Genomic DNA, 21,030 nt, shown 5'->3' with positions numbered 1-21,030 from the left:
AATCTCACCTGAATTATACAGAATTCCATCCACAGCTGAATCTCATTAATCTCTGAGACAGGTTAGACCAAATAACACAGTCTAGACAAAGAAACGGGAATAAAATCATTCTTCCACTTAACAAACTTATTTACCCAATTAAACGGTCTGAAAAGTCAATCTCTTCACACAATCCGACTCATGAGGTTATTTTAAAGGAAATAAACAAATTTACAAAAAAGAAACACCCCTTCATTTGGTTACACCCAATTGACTTGATCAGTGACATCAAATCCTATATAAACAGGAAGTACTGGGGTGGCCCCTCCCACACACCTGATTTGCATACAGGACCTGCACAAAGGAGCACACAATGGTAAGTATAACCAAACTACATAAACAAATGAAAGATTCAAATCAACTAATAGCTAAGTGACATTTGGCTTTAAGAAGATTTGTACAGATGTAATGAATGTAACCATCTCACCTCACCACTCAGTTGGACACTCGCTCGGCCATCCTCCCTGTGTTACTCCGTCCTGCAACTAAGCTTCTCCCCTCAGTCATGACTCACCTTTTTGGCAACCTTTCTCTGCTCGGTATTAACCTCTCTGTTTTCAGTTGCTTCCACACCTGACACTCTTGCTTCAGTTTCATGTTCTCATTCCCTGAATTAAATAAAGTTTTCTTTTCTTATAATCTGGTTCATCTGTTTTCTCATCCACGTCACGTATCATTCACTCAACGTCTTGATAGAAACATTTGTTTGACCACCCTAATATGACCAATGTGACCAAGCATTATGATTCCCAGAGTCTTCACTGTTGTGTAGATGCCAACCAGTTTACCAGCTCTAGTTCAACAAGATTTCAGAACAATGTAAAATGTATGAAGTGACATAATAAATGTTAAATAAGACCCTTTAAGTCGAATCAAAGCGAAGAAAACACGTTTTGATAACACATTAAACACTGCTGCAGCAACATACTTTTAGGTTTAAAGTTTAAAGTCTGAACAATCACACTCTGAAAGATGAGCCGCAATCTTTCAGTCTCACATAAAGCTCTCTTTTTTTTTTTTTTTCCTTTCTTTTTTTGCTTTTATGAAAGATATACCACAAAGAAATACCACATCATCTTGCTCACTATGTGCTAAACAGACCAACACGCCACAAAAATGAAGTGGTTTAGTAATACATGAAAATTTTAATGAGAGTGTGCACAGGTCTGTTGGTGTGCTGCCTCAGTGTTTGGTTTGAACTAGTAAAAGCTGTCTCACCGTGGTATTTAAAAATGCTATTTCATCAGCCTGAAACAAGCTTCCTCAAAATGCCCTCCTTACTAGTTAACTATTGGTTAACCTTACAAGTCTGAAGCTCTGACTTACTTGAGTTTCTCTTTCTGCCCTCTTTCCTTGCTTTTATTTATACCCCAATTTTAGTTTCTTAAGGGAACTCATGTAGTCACTTAGGCTACGTTCACACTGCAGGCGAAAGCGCATCAAATCCGATTTTTTTGACCCTATGCGACCCATATCCGATCATGGTATGACAGTGTGAACGGCACAAATCCGATATTTTCAAATCCAATCTGGGTCACTTTCGTATGTGGTACTGAATCCGATACATATCCGATGTTTTAGAAAGCGACTGCTGTTTGAACGGTCATGTCGCATTAAATCCGTCTTTTACGTCACTGACACAAGACAGACGCCAATTATCAGCGCCCGAAAAAACATCGTGAACGCTTCCTGGCCATCCAGTGTAGATGTCAGTGAAACTGTTGGGAAGACAACGTTGGGGAAACGTGAACATTTTATTTGTACTGTATAATCTGCAGATTCTGACAGAAATCTGCAACTATCCTTTGAAGCACCGCTCCTCTAAAACAGCAATAAGGATCATTATTAGGTTATTTACATTATTATGTAAATAACAAAATAACTTAAAGCAAAAATTGGGAAACGTAAAGTCCGAAACAAGTCTTTATATTAACGGCCATCAGTCAAACAATACTGCTTGGTCTGGATCTAAACAGAGCGCGTTGTGTGTGACGTCTTGTTTTGCGCATGCGGGCTGCTTTGAGGGTTCACACTAGAGCACGTTTGCTGTCGCATTTTATTTGTAGTGTGAACAAGCAGACAAAAAAATCGGATTTGATCAAAAAATTGGAATTGAGCATTAAGACCTGCAGTGTGAACGTAGCCTTAGATTCTGACAATTGTTAATAAATAATAAAAATGTAAACAAAAAGAAATTTTACATTCAAAACTTGGAAGAGGCCCTCACACCACTGGGGCCCCAGTTAGTCACACTTTCTGTTACAGTTACTGTTCTTCTTTTTGATAGATTGAGGACAGTTCAGTGCATAAGCAATGAGTAAACCTTTTTTATAGAACTGACAGTAGGTTAATTAAGGATTATAAAATATAATCATTTTTCATTTTAAATTAACCAATTTACTGTACCTAACCTTAAAAAGCAAAACAAAAAAATTGGTGGCTGGGAGAGACAGGAGCAAACATAGACAAACTGGTTATCAATTATTTATTCCTAATGTTAGAGTTTTTTGTGACTGGGTTGCACTTGAATTTACATACCATGTAGCAATTGTAGCGCCATCAGAGAAAATAAAAGCGCAGCGAGGGAAGTCAGACTGCAAGAACTGTTTTCCATTTGTATCCTGCCTGTTTATCCACTCAGTATAGAACAGTGGTTCTTAACCTGGGTTCGATCGAACCCTAGGGGTTCGGTGAGCCGGTCTCAGGGGTTCGGCAGAGCCTCCACCGCAGAGGTCACAGAGGTCCAGACACACCCGAATTATCGTGTAAATTTGTGATGACACGCCCCCTTCTGGCCATCACTGGCTGCAGACTGTCATGCTACACTGCTTGGCCAATCAGGGCTGCGGGGAATGTAGCGCGCGCAGTAGTCAACAGGTGAATGTAGTGGTAGTACTTCGTGTGATTTATTTTAACATTTTAATCCATACTAACTATGTCGGGCAAAAGAAGAAAGTGGTCGGACGAATATGTACAGTATGGATTCACATGTATCACGGAGCGTGATGGGAGTGAGCGTCCTATCTGCATGATTTGCAACGCCAAGTTGAGCAACTGTAGTCTCGCACCGGCAAAACTAAAGGAACACTTCTTGAAGCTGCATGGAGACGGGGAATACAAGAACACAACACTTGCTGAGTTCAAGGTGAAGAGAGCCAGATTCGGTGAAAGGCCCACTCTGCCTGCTCTTGGATTTGTAGCCGTTAACAAACCGATACTCACAGCATCGTACGAAGTTGCTTACCTGATCGCAAAGCAGGGCAAGCCACACACCATTGGTGAAACACTCGTGAAACCAGCTGCGTTAAAGATGGCAAATCTGATACTCGGAACAGCGGCCGAAGGTAAATTATCCCAAATTCCTCTTTCAAATGACACCGTCAGCGACAGAATAGAAGACATGAGTAAAGACATCTTGGCTCAAGTAGTCGCTGATCTGATTTCAAGCCCGGCAAAATTCAGCCTTCAGCTCGATGAGAGCACAGACGTTGCTAATCTAAGCCAGCTTACTGTTTTTGTGGACTATGTGAAAGATGACATGATTAAAGAAGATTTTTTATTTTATAAGCCTCTTACAACAACAACTAAGGCAGCCGATGTGAAGAAGCTTGTGGATGACTTCTTCAGAGACAACAATCTTTCATGGGACATGGTTTCTGCAGTTTGTACGGACGGAGCTCCAGTCATGCTAGGAAGAAACTCTGGCTTTGGCGCGCTAGTAAAAGCCGATGCACCACACATCATTGTGACTCATTGTATTTTGCACAGGCATGCATTGGCAACGAAAAACTTTCCTCCAACAATGGCAGAAGTATTAAAAACTGTGGTGGAATGTGTGAACTATGTGCGAAATAGTGCTCTGAGGCACCGCATTTTCAGCGCATTTCAGCTAAGAAAGCCCTGGATTTTTTTATACCATTTGTTACAACATATCTTTGCGAGCAATCCTTTTCGACGATGCTGGACATAAAAACGAAGAAAAGGAACAGACTTTTCTGTGAAAATGACATGAGACTGGCACTTGCCAAGGTGAAGCCACGCATATCTGAACTGGTCTCTCAAAGGCAACAGCAGAAGTCACACTGATTTGCAGGTATGTAATTTCTTGTAAGTTCATGCATTGTGTTGGTTTTGTTCTTTGAACAAGGTGATGTTCATGCACGGATCATTTTGTGCACCAGTAAAAAAACATATCTATGTCTTGAATTTGAAAAAAAAAAAATTTCACTAAAGAGGGGTTCGGTGAATGCGCATATGAAACTGGTGGGGTTCGGTGTCTCCAACAAGGTTAAGAACCACTGGTATAGAAGGAAACAGCAGGGATGGACTAAGCTTTACCAGTTAGATAACAGTCTTAATTCTGGGTCTCTTCTTAATCCAAAGGGAGGATGAAATTATTATTTTAATATATGTAAAAAAAAAATTCCACAGTATAATAGGAATCATAGGCGTTGCAGATTTGCAACAGTTAAACACTAACAACCTGATTACCCGACATACATATTTTATGAGTTGTTTTTACTCAGAAGTACCACTGCAGGACTTGGTTGTGCATTAGCAACACAAAACTTAATTTGAGCCTGAGAGGGTTAATATCAGAACAGTTACTATGGAGGGAGGTTAATAGCATTAATACAGTAATTCCTGTTGAAGTGAGATTGGACCACTTATCGAGATTGTAAGTTTTCAGAAGTGGTTTAACCTCCTAAGACCCAAACTCTTCCATGGCATGTATTATTAATTTCTCTTTGATTTTTGGTCTGATTGGGACCTGATGAATGTAAAAACAAAAAATTACAAGATTTTTTTTTTTTTTTACCTAAATTTTGTTTCTAAGAAAAATGAGAGCCACATATGAGGATATTCATTTAAAATTTCGATAGAACAGTAGCAGTATAATGTCCTCGTAAGTGGATATTAGGCCCCTGTAGAGAAAGGTTAAGTATTTTGGTCTAAACAACCCAAAATGTGATGTCCACATATGTGGACGCCAGGTCCTAGGAGGTTAAAATTAGATTTAAATAGGCTGCCAATGTCCCTCAACATGACAACGCCCGAACATGTCAAGTAGTGTCTTCAGATTTTGAATGGCTAAAGTGAGAATGAAATTTTATTAACAATATAGTTAATAATTCATTGTTTTTGAAAAGTCTAAGTTGTAACCAGCAATACTATATTCTGTTGACATACACATAGAGGGGATGGAAAAGCTGGGGGTGTGGTTTCAATTTATACAATTAATATTAGCAAAACAAACCAGCTTTGTACAGATTCACTGAGATTCTGGATCATTTCAATTTACAGTTAAAAACTTATATATATAATATATATTTAAGGTTATAAATGTACTCTGGCTTCCTCCCACATCTATTTACATACGTACAAACTGAGACCCTGCTGAAAAAAAACCTAAACTAATAAAGGACAAGCGTTAACCATGATTAAAATGATCATCACTTTGTCTTTCTCATCAGCTTAGATAGTAAAATTTATCAAACTTAATTACTTGATGGACAAATTAAAAATTGCCTTACCAGTTCCTTACCAGTTCCTTTCTATCTGGAATTCCTCACTGGAGAACTCCCAGCACAAAAGCACCTGTCTGAGCACTTCGACAAGTCCGATGGCTGCCGTAAAGCAGACCAGTGTTCCTCTTTGAGTGTCATCTATGGACTTGCCAATTAGGCAATCTCACTCACTCCCCAAGTGATCCATTTGATCGTCATAACATAATTGGGGGCTCGTCCGTTGTGATTTATCGCTTGGGTTGTTAGTAATTTGTTTCCAGGTTTGGGTGTGCTCGTTAATGTTTTCTTTTTCATCATCTATGTGGAACGGTTCTGTTTGTTATTTTTTTAATGGCATTATCCACAAGATGGCGCCATCTGTCACCATGTCAATGGACATGGTGATTGATGGTGCGAGTTGAGATCTCCACTCAAAAAGTTGGAGCTGACCTGTCAGAACATTTGAAGACTGAGATGAAAGCTCTGGAGGAGAGAGTTGGAAAGCCTTTTGACAGGATGTCCATGTTGAAGTAGGGAAAGAGGATTCTTCACCAAGAATTATTAAACCGTAATAAAAAAAAAAAAACAACAATGAACAAACATATGAATCACTTCATTGACTATTTTCTCTCAAAAAGCTGATAAACATGTGTATAATCTCCAAGTATAAAGATATACAAATATGTACAACAATTTGTGAGTAATTTCACAAAAGCAAATTAGAACTGATTCAATCAGACATAAAATTAATTTAAATTCATTTATATGTACAAGCCTGAAAAAACTGTGATCATTTCACACACTTTTTTCTTTAAACTTCAAACTCACAAATTTGTTCTCTTTCTTTTTCAAAATCTTACCAATTCATATCAGACACAATATAGAGAAAAACAACAGTCACAACTAATCTGAAATATATATGTTTGCAGATGTGTTTTTATGACACCTTCAAGACATGGATTTTCTAGTTTCCTATTAATAGCTTTGGGAACTCAAAAACAAATCACACACGAGCACAAAAACATGCAAATACTGTAATATGGCAATAAGTAAAATAATAGTAATAAAAAAGAGCTACATTATCAGGAGGTTCTAAATTTGCAGAAATGCCTCTGCTGTCATGTAAAGCAGTTCTCTAGGATAGCTTTGCTCAGGTGGAGGAGTGGGTCATCTGCCAAGTGGAAGGTCAGTGGATGGATTCCTGCCTTTCTCCACATGATACAGTATCCTTGAACAAGATGGTGAACTCCAAGTTGTTCCCTATATATCCATTAGAGCCTGAATATATGTTCATGCTGTGCATAGATAAAAGCAATATATACAGTGGCTTGCAAAAGTATTCGGCCCCCTTGAACTTTCCCACATTTTGTCACATTACAGCCACAAACATGAATCAATTTTATTGGAATTCCACGTGAAAGACCAATACAAAGTGGTGTACACGTGAGAAGTGGAACGAAAATCATACATGATTCCAAACATTTTTTACAAATAAATAACTGCAAAGTGGGGTGTGCGTAATTATTCAGCCCCCTGAGTCAATACTTTGTAGAACCACCTTTTGCTGCAATTACAGCTGCCAGTCTTTTGGGGTATGTCTCTACCAGCTTTGCACATCTACAGACTAAAATTCTTGCCCATTCTTCTTTGCAAAACAGCTCCACAACTGTCCTGTGACGGCCTCAGAGGTTGTCTAAGAGAATATTGGGAGCAACAACACCATGAAGTCCAAAGAACACACCAGACAGGTCAGGGATAAAGTTATTGAGAAATTTAAAGCAGGCTTAGGCTACAAAAAGATTTCCCAAGCCTTGAACATCCCACGGAGCACTGTTCAAGCCATCATTCAGAAATGGAAGGAGTATGGCACAACTGTAAACCTACCAAGACAAGGCCGTGCACCTAAACTCACAGGCCGAACAAGGAGAGCGCTGATCAGAAATGCAGCCAAGAGGCCCATGGTGACTCTGGACGAGCTGCAGAGATCTACAGCTCAGGTGGGGGAATCTGTCCATAGTACAACTATTAGTCGTGCACTGCACAAAGTTGGCCTTTATGGAAGAGTGGCAAGAAGAAAGCCATTGTTAACAGAAAACCATAAGAAGTCCCGTTTGCAGTTTGCCACAAGCCATGTGGGGGACACAGCAAACATGTGGAAGAAGGTGCTCTGGTCAGATGAGACCAAAATGCAAAACGCTATGTGTGGCGGAAAACTAACACTGCACATCACTCTGAACACACCATCCCCACTGTCAAATATGGTGGTGGCAGCATCATGCTCTGGGGGTGCTTCTCTTCAGCAGGGACAGGGAAGCTGGTCAGAGTTGATGGGAAGATGGATGGAGCCAAATACAGGGCAATCTTGGAAGAAAACCTCTTGGGGTCTGCAAAAGACTTGAGACTGGGGCGGAGGTTCACCTTCCAGCAGGACAACGACCCTAAACATAAAGCCAGGGCAACAATGGAATGGTTTAAAACAAAACATATCCATGTGTTAGAATGGCCCAGTCAAAGTCCAGATCTAAATCCAATCCAGAATCTGTGGCAAGATCTGAAAACTGCTGTTCACAAATGCTGTCCATCTAATCTGACTGAGCTGGAGCTGTTTTGCAAAGAAGAATGGGCAAGGATTTCAGTCTGTAGATGTGCAAAGCTGGTAGAGACATACCCTAAAAGACTGGCAGCTGGAACTGCAGCAAAAGGTGGTTCTACAAAGTATTGACTCGGGGGGCTGAATAATTACGCACACCCCACTTTGCAGTTATTTATTTGTAAAAGATGTTTGGAATCATGTATGATTTTCGTTCCACTTCTCACGTGTACACCACTTTGTGTTGGTCTTTCGCGTGGAATTCCAATAAAATTGATTCATGTTTGTGGCTGTAATGTGACAAAATGTGGGAAAGTTCAAGGGGGCCGAATACTTTTGCAAGCCACTGTATATATATATATATATATATATATATATATATATATATATATATTACTAAAAGTATTCACTCATCAATCCAAGTCATTGAATTCTGATGTTCCCATCACTTTCATGGCCAGTTGTAAAATGCCCGTCATACTAAATATATAATAGTCAACTGTTAGTGGCATTATACAAAAAAGGCTTTGGGAATGACACCAACTCAACAGGGTCAACAAATGTGTGCAGAGTCAGTCGCTGCAGTTTTCCAAACCTGCAGCCTTCAGATTAGCACAGAGAGCTTCATGGAATGGGTTTCTATAGCTAAGCAGTTCCATCCAAGCCTTACATCACCAAGTAATAAGCAAAGTGTCAGATGCAGTGGTGTAACAAACGCCACCACTGAACACCAGGGTAGTGCGGACATGTTCTTTGGACTGACGAATCATGCTTCTCTGACAATCCGAGGGACTAGTGTGGGTTTGGTGGTTGCTAGTGGAATGATAGTTGTCTGATGGATTAAGAGATGCCGCAAAACATTTGGCATTACAGTATATGTGCATGTGATTGGGTAGGTCAGACTTGTAGTACGATACGTTTTGAGTGCTCAAAATAAGTCAGATGGTGCTATATAAGTACCAGTCACTTTACCGTTCCCCACTGAAGTGCTGGAACTTCTATTTACACATATTTAAGATGATAAGGAATCTAAATCTGAAATCCGATGTGATGTATGATATTAGTACAGGAGGGTGAAAATAAAAAGTCTGAATAAAATAGTTTCTTATACTTAACTGAACTGTTGGCAGTGACAATGACATATTTTCATTCATATTTCATTCTTTAAAAACAGATAGTTCTCATTTTTTCTTCACATCAGCGTAGAGTTCCTCTTGGCCATGATCTCTCTGTGTTAAGCTGTTTTCTGTGTTGTTGAGTTTCACCTGTGCGTACACCGTATCCTGCTGCTGTTCTCTGTCCTGCACTGACTCAGAGGATGCTTCATACCTCAGCACAGAGAAGCTGATCTCTCCATAATGGATGTTTTCTTCTTCTCTTTCTGTGTTATTTGATGGCCCTTCAACAACCTTCTTTTCACGTGGTTGAATGTGTAAAAGAATAAAATAAGAAAATCCCATTCTTAATCATATTTTTAGACATTTAGCATTTAAGTAGATGTCTGTTATAGAAATAGCGTAGTAAATAATCATGTAAACAGATAAACTGCAGAGACATTCAGTATGTTCTTACCTGAGTCTGTTGTTGAGTTTAATGCATTGACTTTAAGTACCTGGACGACATGAGAGGCAATAAAATTATATCAGTGTGTGAGCAGATTTAAGCTTGATGAAAAAAACACATTTAATTTGCAGCTAAAATATCAGTGGCGAAATATCATGTCTTTTACTATGATGTGTGATACTTGCCAAAGAAAGATTATCAAACAAATAAGTAAGATGATCCCAGGGAGTCCTCCAAGAAGTAGGCCCAGTGTGAAGTGATCATTCTGCTCTCCTGGTACAACATAAATATAAAATGTGAGTCAAACAAGATATAATAATGTGGACTTAAAGATACCCTTGCAAAAGGTTTTTTGTTACATCATTGTCACATTTCAGTGTGCCAGTGTAATTAATAATTAATTAACTGTAGAACTGTAATTTAATAGATCAACAAGAACAACTTTAAAGACAAGACAAAAATGAGAGAAAAGAAAGACGTCAGTGGCTACAGCCTTTATCTTTACCTCCAACAGTCACATGAATCTGTGCTGATGTCTGATTACCCAGATCATTAGTGGCCACACAGTAATAAACTCCTCCATCTGTTACATTGAAGCTGTAAATCTCTCCTTCAGATACTTTCACAGCTCCATCTCTGCTCTTCTTGAACCAGGTGAAGTTGCTGACTGGAGGTTTGGCTCTGCTGGAGCAGGTCAGGTTCACCCAGCTGCCTGCTGACACCAAACCTGATGGACTGATGGATGCTGAGGTGTCTTTAGGAGCATCTGGAGAAATATATGACACAGATTATCATTATTCATTATAAACAGCTGACTTTCACTGAATCATGATGAACTGACAGGATCCAACAACAAACTCTGATTGTCTTACATGAAACACTGAGAGTCTCTTCTGTCTCTGCTGTCTTGGTGTCTTTTCCTTGGTTCACAGGATATCTGGCAGAACAGCTGATCTTCTTTCCATCATGTGTGTCTGACAGAGTGATGTTCTGCTGGATTTTAGTTGTAAAGCTTCCATCTGTGTTTTCCTCTATTTTGTTGTGAGAGTCTTGTGTGAGATTCCAGGTGAGTTGAGGAGGGGAGTGTGGACAGGGAGTGAGAGCTGAGCAGGTTATAGTGACAGACTCCTTCTCCTTCAGATCACCTGAGATTGTAATATTGGGCCTCCAAGGAGAATCTGTGGTTTCACATACACATTCATTACAAAATCACACTGCACTTTTAAATCTGATTCAAATGTGCGAACTAGTTCTGAATTTGATTCTCATCAATTTTGATTTATAAATGTAATTAAGTCCGTAAAATAACAGCAGAGCAGAAATTATAATAGGAAACCGTCCCCTGGGTGTCATGCTGGGACAATCATTACGGCTGTCATACAAAATTTGCTCAACAGATATTGATTATAATCAAACAACAGATCAAAGAATAGAAGTAAGTAAGTAAGTCCTAAATGTTAGTTTATTAATAGGTAAAGAAAAATAATGAAAATAGAAGAAAAACACACTATTACCTCTGACTGTTATATGAAGAGGATCACAAGAAGCTGTTGCCTTGAATGTTTCACTCTCTACTCTGAAGAAGTATGTGTCTGTGTATGTGGTGGTTAAATCAGAAAACAGAGTGGTGCAGTTCCTCTGACTCAGGTTCCCAGTAATACTCATTGGATAGTTGCTAACTGCTCCACTACTGTTGAAGATCACATTGTTTGGATTATTGCCAAAATGGGATTGATTTTTAATCCACACTCCAAAGATTTCACTTTTGTTGTTAAATTTCTGTCCTTCTTTGGGTCTGAAGCTGCATTGGATTTGCAAACAAGATCCACTCAGTGCTTCCAGCTGCTTTGGTGCAGTTATGGAGAGTGCTGCTTCATCAGGACAATCAGCCAAAGCACCTGTTAATACAATTGAGTGAATAATTAATTCACATAATAATAATAAACAAGTTAACTACATTATATTTTTTTATTCCCCCCAAAACTCTCATCTCTGATCACAGTATTCTCTACACTTTAGTTACTGAGATAACATTTTTATATTTGAATATTTTTTTGTAAAATTAAACATTTAGCTGATAATCCAAAGATAACAGGAACATTTCAGCCACCATCTGTTGTTTGGATGTAAGAAGAAAATATTCATAATCAGATTTTCAAAAACTGTCTATTGTAATGCTTGAAAGTGCCAACAAAGACTTTTTTTTGTTCCTCTGTTGTTAATATTTTTTACATAAAACATTTTAAAGTCAGGACAAAAAGTAGCTCTGTGTTTACTTTGTGACTAAATGAAGCTCATTTTGTCAAATAACTGAAATACTCACCTGAAACAGACAGGACAATCAGTAAGATGCTGACTGTCTCCATGTTCACAGACAGACTGCTCTGCTGCCTGGATTAAAAAAGGAAATTATTTCACGTATGGAGCTGTAACACTGTATATTTTTAAAGCAGTTTGAAAAAAAAATGCTCCTTGTCCATGTATACCTGTCTTTTTTTCTTTTCTTGTAGTGCTTTGCTTTAAAATATGTTTGAATATATATGTATAAAAATAACACAAAGCAGTTTATGTAAAACTCGGACATCAGTAAATGAAATTACTTTACATGTACCTGTCAGTGGAGTAAAAGAAAGATAAAATTTACTGAATAAAAGCAATAAAATGTTTCCTTACCAGAAAAGCCAAAGTGTAGTCTTATCACTCCACAGTTTTAGCAGAATTAGATTAAACCGTGTTGCCCAGCCAATGTTGGAAAGAAGGAAGTACAGAAAGAGAACAAGCTGTTTAAGAAAGTGCATTAACGTCAGTTTGGTCACAAAGGTGATGGAGGCGTCACTCGATGCCTCTGAGAAAAACTCTTCAGTTCTGCTGATATCCTGTGGTAGAGGAAGGAAGAGAGTATATTTAAAGACACTAATTACCTACACACCCTCAAAAACCTTTTTACTCACTTGAGTGTTTTTTTCAAGCTTGCAAACTTTTACAGAATATATTTATTAACATGAAATAATACTGGATTATGAGGAATTATATACGTGTATTAAGAAGCTATGCAAACACTAATTATGTTGGCTGAAAAAATAAATTAGATGCAAATGAAACGAAACAAAAAACTGAAATTTTTATTTTCAACTTCGCTTTCCTTGTTTCTTAAAATGCACATTTATGTCATTAAATACATTTCATATACTCATTTGGTGGAAATTTTGCTGGTTCTGTCTCCCTGCAGGGTACATTAGTGACTTTTTAAAAAAGAAAAAACTATCATCTGGCATTATATTTTTAAGGTTACCAATACAAGGAGCAACACAGTAAAAATAAAAATGATTTATGATTTATTGATTTTGATTTCTGCATCAGATTCTGTGGAATTACAGGTCTGAATTTATCAGTGATATTTACTGTCATCAATCGACACAAAAGACTCTGTTGACCAACTTCCTCAAAATCCAGTCACAGTGAAGTCCCTCTGCCACAAGCTCTTATATTTACATTTATCTTGTAGCACATCTGCAGTGACTGCATCAGCACTAAAATTAATCACAGAGTGTGAGAAAGGGCACAGTAACAGTACAATTTGTGTGTTGAGCAGCAACACCAGACATTAGATTTTTGACAGATGAGTTTAGTTGTGGATAAAAAGAAGTTCATATCTGAGCTCAATAAATGTTCAGCCGTTTTTAATTAAGCAATGAATTCAAATATGGATGCTAAAATAATAATGAATGTGATATGAGAAATATAAGCTACTAAATCCCACCATCTAATACAGTGAAGTTTATCTAGATACACTGAATGACAAATCATTTCTAATTTTACAAAATCCAAAATGATTATAAACCCATAATCAGTTTCCTAGTTTCCTGTCGCGTTTCCTGTCTAGTTTACTAGAACTGTCTAGTTTCCTATCATCTATATTTATTAACCATTGATCCCTTGTATGTGCTGAGGCAGTTCTAGTATGAGCGGGTCTGTAAGGATACTTTGCTAATATGAATAATCTGAGTGAGAAAAGCTAACCTGTTTAGCTCTGGTGGTATGCATTCTATAATGTACATAAATATTTTTTTTGATAATTTGCCTAAAAATATTTGAACACCACACTATGAAGAGATATCTACAGATTTCTGAAATTCTTGATAACAAACTCTTAAGAGTTGAAAATAGTTTTATATCGTATTTTAAACTGGAGTTTTCCCTCCTCTTGCGACTTGCATAGACTTTAGTTGTTCAGTTGTTAAGTAAGTGTTCATTTGGCAAATTCCTATCTCTGATTTGTTGGAGCGTCTCGATCTGAAGCAGCTGAAAAAAACAAAAACAAACAAACAATAAAAAAAGCTTTAGTTTCTGTTTGGTTTGACAGTAATGAACGATAAAGATCCATGAAATATAGCCCACACACATTTAAAATGAGCATATCACAGACAAATTTGTCTCACCACTCAAAGATGGCCAGTGTGATCACAAGCACTGTGATTCCTGCAGTCTGCAGTAGAGCAAAGAGACCAATACCACCTGAATGTTCAAACAAAAGATTTTAAAGTTTGCCTTCCTGAAGAATACTGTGTGAAGTCAAAAAGAAAGTCGAACAATCAACAATCACAAAGATTCTTTAAGAGTGTCATAGACAAGACAACAATAATTCATAAAGAACAATGCAAAACTCCTCTCCTCTGTCTTTGAGTAATTCTCAGATTAAAAGCGGTTTGGTATTTAGAACACATTTTGTGTAAATATAACAATATGTGATTTATGACCCGGTTAAATTTATAAATTGAGAGAGATACCTGATATGATAGAGAGAAGGAATACTTTGCTCAAAATCTTGCAACCATGCATTTACGCTACAGTTTCATCTGCACAAGCAATCAAAGCCTCATTCAGTGTTGTACTCTTCCACCTACCTAAACTACTGATACCTCATGCAGTTAATGCACTGCTCCTGCAAAACAAGATAGCACTCATTTCTGCATTACAGCATTTGTTATGTTTCGCCGCAATACAATTTTAATCGAATGCAGTTATCACTAGCTGTTGCCTCACAGCAAGACGTTCCTGTGTTCAATTTAGACATTTTTCTTGTACTGGTCAAACCAGGAAACTGGTGTTCTTGAGAATCATTACGAGAAAATTTGGATCTCGACCCTGGTGTCAAGGCCTGTATCAGGCTTACTACACCCACAGCAATAAAAATAGCAGACAGACAAAACTGGATACAATTAAGCCATTGTAAAGCTGCCACAGACAGCCACAAAGACAACAAATAAAGCTGAGGGAAAACAACACTGGGTATGACTGAAAGTCTAGCTATAAAGGGAGTTATGTTGTGGATTTTATTATGACATATATACCTGTATACACTAGACATGTAATCATAGTTGTAGAAACACATGTTGAACACATGTACTGTTTAAAATGTAGCAATGAGGATCAGTAAGAAACCTTTGATAGTGTTATAGCCAACTGTAACTAGTCCAACAAAGGGTTAATTCATCTTGGCACTACTAAAGTATTGGACCCTTCTCTGTATGCAACTGCCTCTAACTGTACAACAGAGGCATGCAGTTGTCTGGATGGCTGCAAAGCAAGCAATCAGCTAACAACATAAGGCCCCTTAAACTGCCACAAGGTAAAAACATAAGGCGCCTTAAATAGGTGTAAGATAAAGACATAAGGTCCCACAACCGGCTGTAAGGTAAAAGCATCCAGTTATGTAAACGGCTGTAAGGTAAGAGCAGACAGCTCTGTGAGTGAGTATAAGGCAGAGGTGTACAGCCTTTCAATAAATCTATAAGCAAACAAACCTGGCCTCTGCAGGGCAGGTACCTGAAGTTCTGGTCCTCACCTCAAACACCAGAAGGTGAAGAAGTAAACCCTTACTCAGCATGGATAGCAGTGTCTGGCATGCAGGCCCAACAAAAGTTTTGAACGGATTAACTGATTAATTGCCTTTCTGTTGACTTTTAGACTCACTTCAGCCATAAAACTGAGAGATTGTTTTCCAAGAAGTTATGGTGTAGGGTCGTGTATCTCATGAGTGGAAGATGAAAAGAAAACAAAAAGGCACGAGGAGGGGTCGCTGATGCTATATAAAAGGAAGGTGGATACGCCCCACTACTGCTTCTTTCCTGTCTGTCTTTTCTGTGGAAAACCCAGCTTAGTCCTCATGGTCTTTCTCCCCAGGGTGAATGTAGCTGTTGATATAATATGGACTCTATTATCAAATGAAAAGAACAAATTAGACTACACTACTGAAACCTTCTGCTGCTTTTTTTAAAGTTTCCATGTTACCAGGATGTAGAGGGCTCTGAAGATTTAAATAGTTTTAGATCCATTACACTCACAGTCTTAAATGTTAAAATCTCAAAGGACAGCATTACATTTTTGATATTAACAGTAACTCTGGGCCTGTGTGGAGTGAGCAGCTGACCTCATCGCTGTCTAAAAATGGATAACAAAACCTAAGGAGTGCTGAATCATTCAATAACACAGACTATTACGGTGTGTTCACACCGAACGCGATAGAGGCGGCCAGAGCGTCAAGTTTACATGTAAAGTCAATGGAAAGAGCGCGATGACACGCGATTGCGCGTCCAGCGAAAATTCGGAGGCAGATTTGCGTCGCGAAAACGCCAAAATGCCTGAAACGCGCGTCAGTGTAGCGCGTGGGGCGCGTTTGACTCGCGAAAAAAACCATGCGCGTAAATTTTTGTGTTGCATTTTGTGCATACGTGTGTTTCGCCTCTACCGCTCGAGTTGGAAAATCTGAACTCCAGCATCAAATCGCGCTGCGACAACCAATCAGGAGCCTGGTGACGTGGCTGTGACCTAGGTCAAAGGGGCAGATCCAGCCAAGGCCCTTCATTCTTTAATGGAGGGAAGGCTAATCAACGCCGTAGCAAACAACCCGGAGCTGTACGACACCAGCTGCTTTGTGTACCGAGACAGGAATATAAAGGACCGAGCTTGGAGGAAGAAATGTGAAGAGATCGGGCAACCTGGTAAGTTCATTCATTTCTCTTTTTACATTTTTCACTGACCCGGGGAAGCCGCACAAAAGCTAGCAAGCCACCGCTATTTTCCCGCTGATGTACAAATACCGTTCTGCTTTTATGCATGTTGTCATATAGGAATATATTTTGTTTATTAATAAACAGCACACAGTGGTCCCGCTCATCTGTCACTGCCTCGCTTTTTCGCTGATTTCTTTTTATTTTTTATTGCACAGTACAGCATTGCATTCTGCAGCCTGATTGACAAATCTCCTCCGTGCTGTGTCTCCTGCGCTTGTCAAATTTATCATGTTTGGTTTTGATAACCATCACATCCAATAGATAAAACAGCACAAAAACACCCATAACTATGACCTTCATTCGGAAATAGACACCTGCACCGCGAGGGAAAAAGGCGCACGAAAGTGGCAGGCAGATGAAGACAAAACACTGCATAATAATACTTTTACGTTTTGCAATCTACAAAGGTTTGCACTTTGAGAAACAACTTGTGAGAACTGTGAGTAATGTTCATGTGTGTGGGGAAAAAAGTGTATAAAGTGCGTGGCGAGGGGCTAGTTATTCTGAGACCCCCTGCTGCAATAAATGAGGGACCACTGTATATACTTTCTCTATGATTATTGTTTAAAACCTGTTAACATTTAATATTGTCTTGATAGAACCAGCTGATTCTGCAGCAGAGCATCCCCTGTTGCTTCTCTTTGCTCCCCAGTCCCTGAGCTCCTGCTGCTGCACCCATAGGTATGTAATTGTAGCATCAGATGTACAGCACGCACTGATAGCTTTTTACTCGGTGGGATTCCCTTGTGATCACCTTTACTAAATATCTACAACCAATCTGATTATATCCTGTTTTTTTTTCTTATCAATGTTGAAATGAAAATCTAGCATCAGCCTTCTCATTTCTTTGTGTTTTGTGCTGTGTTTTACACGCCCAGAGAGGAGGACAGCTCCGAGGCAGATGAGGGACGGGTCCCAGGACGGTCCATCGGCGGTGGAGCTGGCCATCCTAGTGTCCCTGAAGAGGCCACGCCAGTCTCCAATGGAGCATTTCCTCCTCAGCCTTGTTCCTGCTCTGGAGAGCAGCTGGGTCCTTTTTATTCCTGTCTCTCTGTAAATACTTATATTTTATATATTTATGTTTAATGTTTTTCTGTTTGAGAATTTTTATATTATTGCAAATAAATTTGTATAATGACTAATGTCTCAGTTCTACTACACACCAAATGTTGGCACACGACTTGACACATGTAGAATTTATTTCATATTATACTAATGACAAAATATACTAATACAGTGGGATGCAAAAGTTTGGGCAACATTGTTAATAGCCAGTATTTTCCTGTATAAATCGTTGGTTGTTACAATAAAAAATGTCAGTTAAATATATCATACAGGAGACACACACAGTGATATTTCAGAAGTGAAAAGAAGTTTACTGGATTTACAGAAAGTGCAATAATTGTTTAAACAAAATCAAGCAGGTGCATAAATTTGGGCACCACAAAAAAAGAAATGAAATAAATATTTTGTGTATATCAATGTGTGAGTCTCCTATATGATATATGGGGTGCCTTTGTCTGGACGTGCTCCCCATCCAGAGCTCCACAGCGGAGAGGGAAGTTCCAGTGCTCCTGGAATCCCTCTGTGATGGACCGCCAGTCTGCAGCTGAAGGCACAGCCATGAAGTCATCCACTAGGACAGTCCCAGATGGCCGTCGCTACCTGGGGGGGTGATCTGGCACACCGTGGACACACCGACTCTGAAACTGAATGTGATGGTCCTGAAGGAGTCCCCGGTGGCAAGGAACCTGGACAAAATTGTTCAAAATTAGTATTATGTGTACTGCAGTTACAAAATACATTATTCAAATTCCAAAATACTTTTGTGATGTCAGATTTAAATTACAAAACAAATCTTACATAAAACATTTTGTAATTATAAGGATAATTACATAATATATATTAGATATAATATAAAACAGTTGTTTTGTTTTAACTTTAACATATCATAATTTGATTGGTAGCAACTTTTACCACTACAGTGAGCCAATCACTCATAATCCCTAGACATGTCAGTCAGGTAGGAATGAAGTAAGACATTAATAGAAATAAAGAGTTGTATTTTGACATGTAGCCCTTTCCTTGCTTAAATCATTGTTAATATTTTTGAAAAATTAACCTGTGATAAGACAGCATATCAAGATATATGGTTCTATCTAGCATATTCTAACTAAAGATGAACCAAACTGTTCACAATTGTATCTAGCTCTCAGTTTGAAGAAAGGCTGGTGACCCCTGTTATAGAGTCTGACAGCTGCAAGGATTATATACAAATATTCAACTATACCAGAATTAAACCAGGTGTAAATAAAAAAAAGGAGAGTATCACTACAAAGATTACCAACAGTGGGCCTCATACCACAGTTTGATATCAGCAAACACCGAGAGCATACACTGACGGACACCACAGCCATGCTATCATTGCTAACACTGATAACAGCATAAATCAAATTAAATCGGGACTTGATGAGACCTTTCGAGAATCACTAGAAATATTACAAACAGTCGTCCGTACCACAGTTTGCTATCAGTAAACACCGACGGCATTCACTGTTAGCATACCACAGCCATGTTAGCAGTGTTTAAACGGATGGTTTAGCATATATTAGCACAGGTATCAATAAAAGACTACCACATTAAACACTTTTACTAACCTCAGGCAGATGGACAGGCGCTCTGCAGGTGGGATTGAGCGCCTGTAGTTGGTGTCTAGGCGGGCGATTCTGGGACCGACGCGGGACAGCAGGTCCTCAAACTGGGCAAGTGAAAGACAGTGATATCGCTGTCATCGCCGTCATCCAGACGCAGCTCCTGGGGCAAGTGGTGAAACTCATCAAACTGCTCACGCCTCTGGAGGACCGGACCCAGGTACGGCGAGGACGTCCTTAACGCCGCTGCTCTGCTCTCCACAGTAAATAGAGAAGGGAGACTCTCTCTGCAAGCGCTAGCTCAGCAGCTGCCATCTAGCAAAGATACCGTCTGGCACAACTTCCTCCCACATTCCTCCCACATTTCCGGTTCACGCGCGTGAGACGATGCAATTTTGAGGCGCGATGGATTTCTGTTGGACACGCGTTGAGGTGCGAATGTGCACGCGTCAAATTAAGGGCGTTTGGGGCGTTTTCGCCCGCGCCTATCGCGTTCGGTGTGAACACACCGTAACAGGTGTGTTGCATCGCTAACTAGCTAGCAACAAGCCCCCAACACATTGTGTATGCTAGCGGCTAATTTAGCAAACAAATTAACAAGAGAGTGATTTTAGATGTTGTAGAACTATAAGATGATAAGCTGTGTGTCTTTTTCATAACAGTGACGTGGTTGTATTTACCTTAATTGAACGAGTCGTCAGTCGGTAAACCCATCAGCAAATAAACTGGAGCAGCCAGGCCACGTAAAAAGTGTAGGGGGGCGTGTTTGCAGTCACGTCCAGCGGGTGTGTGGGTGGGAGCGTTACACAGCGCTCCACCTCAAGTCACTACTGCGTGGATTCTGGTCGTGTCCAAATTCATGGGCTGCATCCTCCTGAGGCCGCCTTTGTAGGCCGATTACGTCACAACGACGCGCCGAAGGCTGTCCAAATTCGTAGACAGCCTTCGAATTTGGACAAATGCGTCCTCCTTTTCCCCAAATTTGAAGGATGAGTCGGATGTGTCCTTCGTAGCCCACCATATCCCAGAATTCATAGCGCGGCCCAACCAAACTCCAGTTTCCGGCAATGGCGGCCGCTACTAAGTTTTAAAATTACTGTTCTTAATCTTTCTGGGTCACAAAATAAACTTTTAACATATTTTCAGGCGAGAATGTGGGTGTGTAAACTTCAAATACTGCTCGGTTTATCAAGACGTTTTCGGAGACGTCTGTTACCCACCAGCTCGATAGCTAGCCGAGAGCTCGAGGGTCACTGAAGCCGCCGAGAACGGCACAACACCCGGCACATCATTTTCAGATCACCGCGGACTTTCGCTACTCAGGTTAAACGTAATACCTAAGTCACTTAGACAACCTAAAAATTTTATTGTTTGGCTTTTTTCAGTGTTTTATTTGTTCGTGAGTAATTCGGTTTGGCTGAGATTAAAGTTATTAGATTAGATTAGATAAAATAAAACTTTATTAATCCCCCAGGTGGTTTTCACACAGCTAAATAAACGTCAAACAGAAAACTGATTAAACAGAAGCGTGAGATGGTCGAGAATTTACGCCATCTTTTTAATACAGCATGATACTGACTCATTTTTTGAGGATCCTGTGAAGTTGT

General features: G+C 39.3%; 1 protein-coding gene across 1 annotated transcript in view; it reads left to right on the top strand.

The window, feature by feature from the left end:
- LOC134634170 (vascular cell adhesion protein 1-like) overlaps positions 1–21,030 on the top strand; it is a 383,264-nt gene that overhangs the window by 318,588 nt on the left and 43,646 nt on the right. The window lies entirely within an intron of this gene.

This window comes from Pelmatolapia mariae, linkage group LG9 (genome assembly GCF_036321145.2).
Source record: "Pelmatolapia mariae isolate MD_Pm_ZW linkage group LG9, Pm_UMD_F_2, whole genome shotgun sequence".
In the NCBI taxonomy this organism is placed as follows: Eukaryota; Metazoa; Chordata; class Actinopteri; order Cichliformes; family Cichlidae; genus Pelmatolapia; species Pelmatolapia mariae.
Note: the sequence above shows the minus strand (reverse complement) of the source record. Positions and strands in the feature narration are given on the sequence as shown.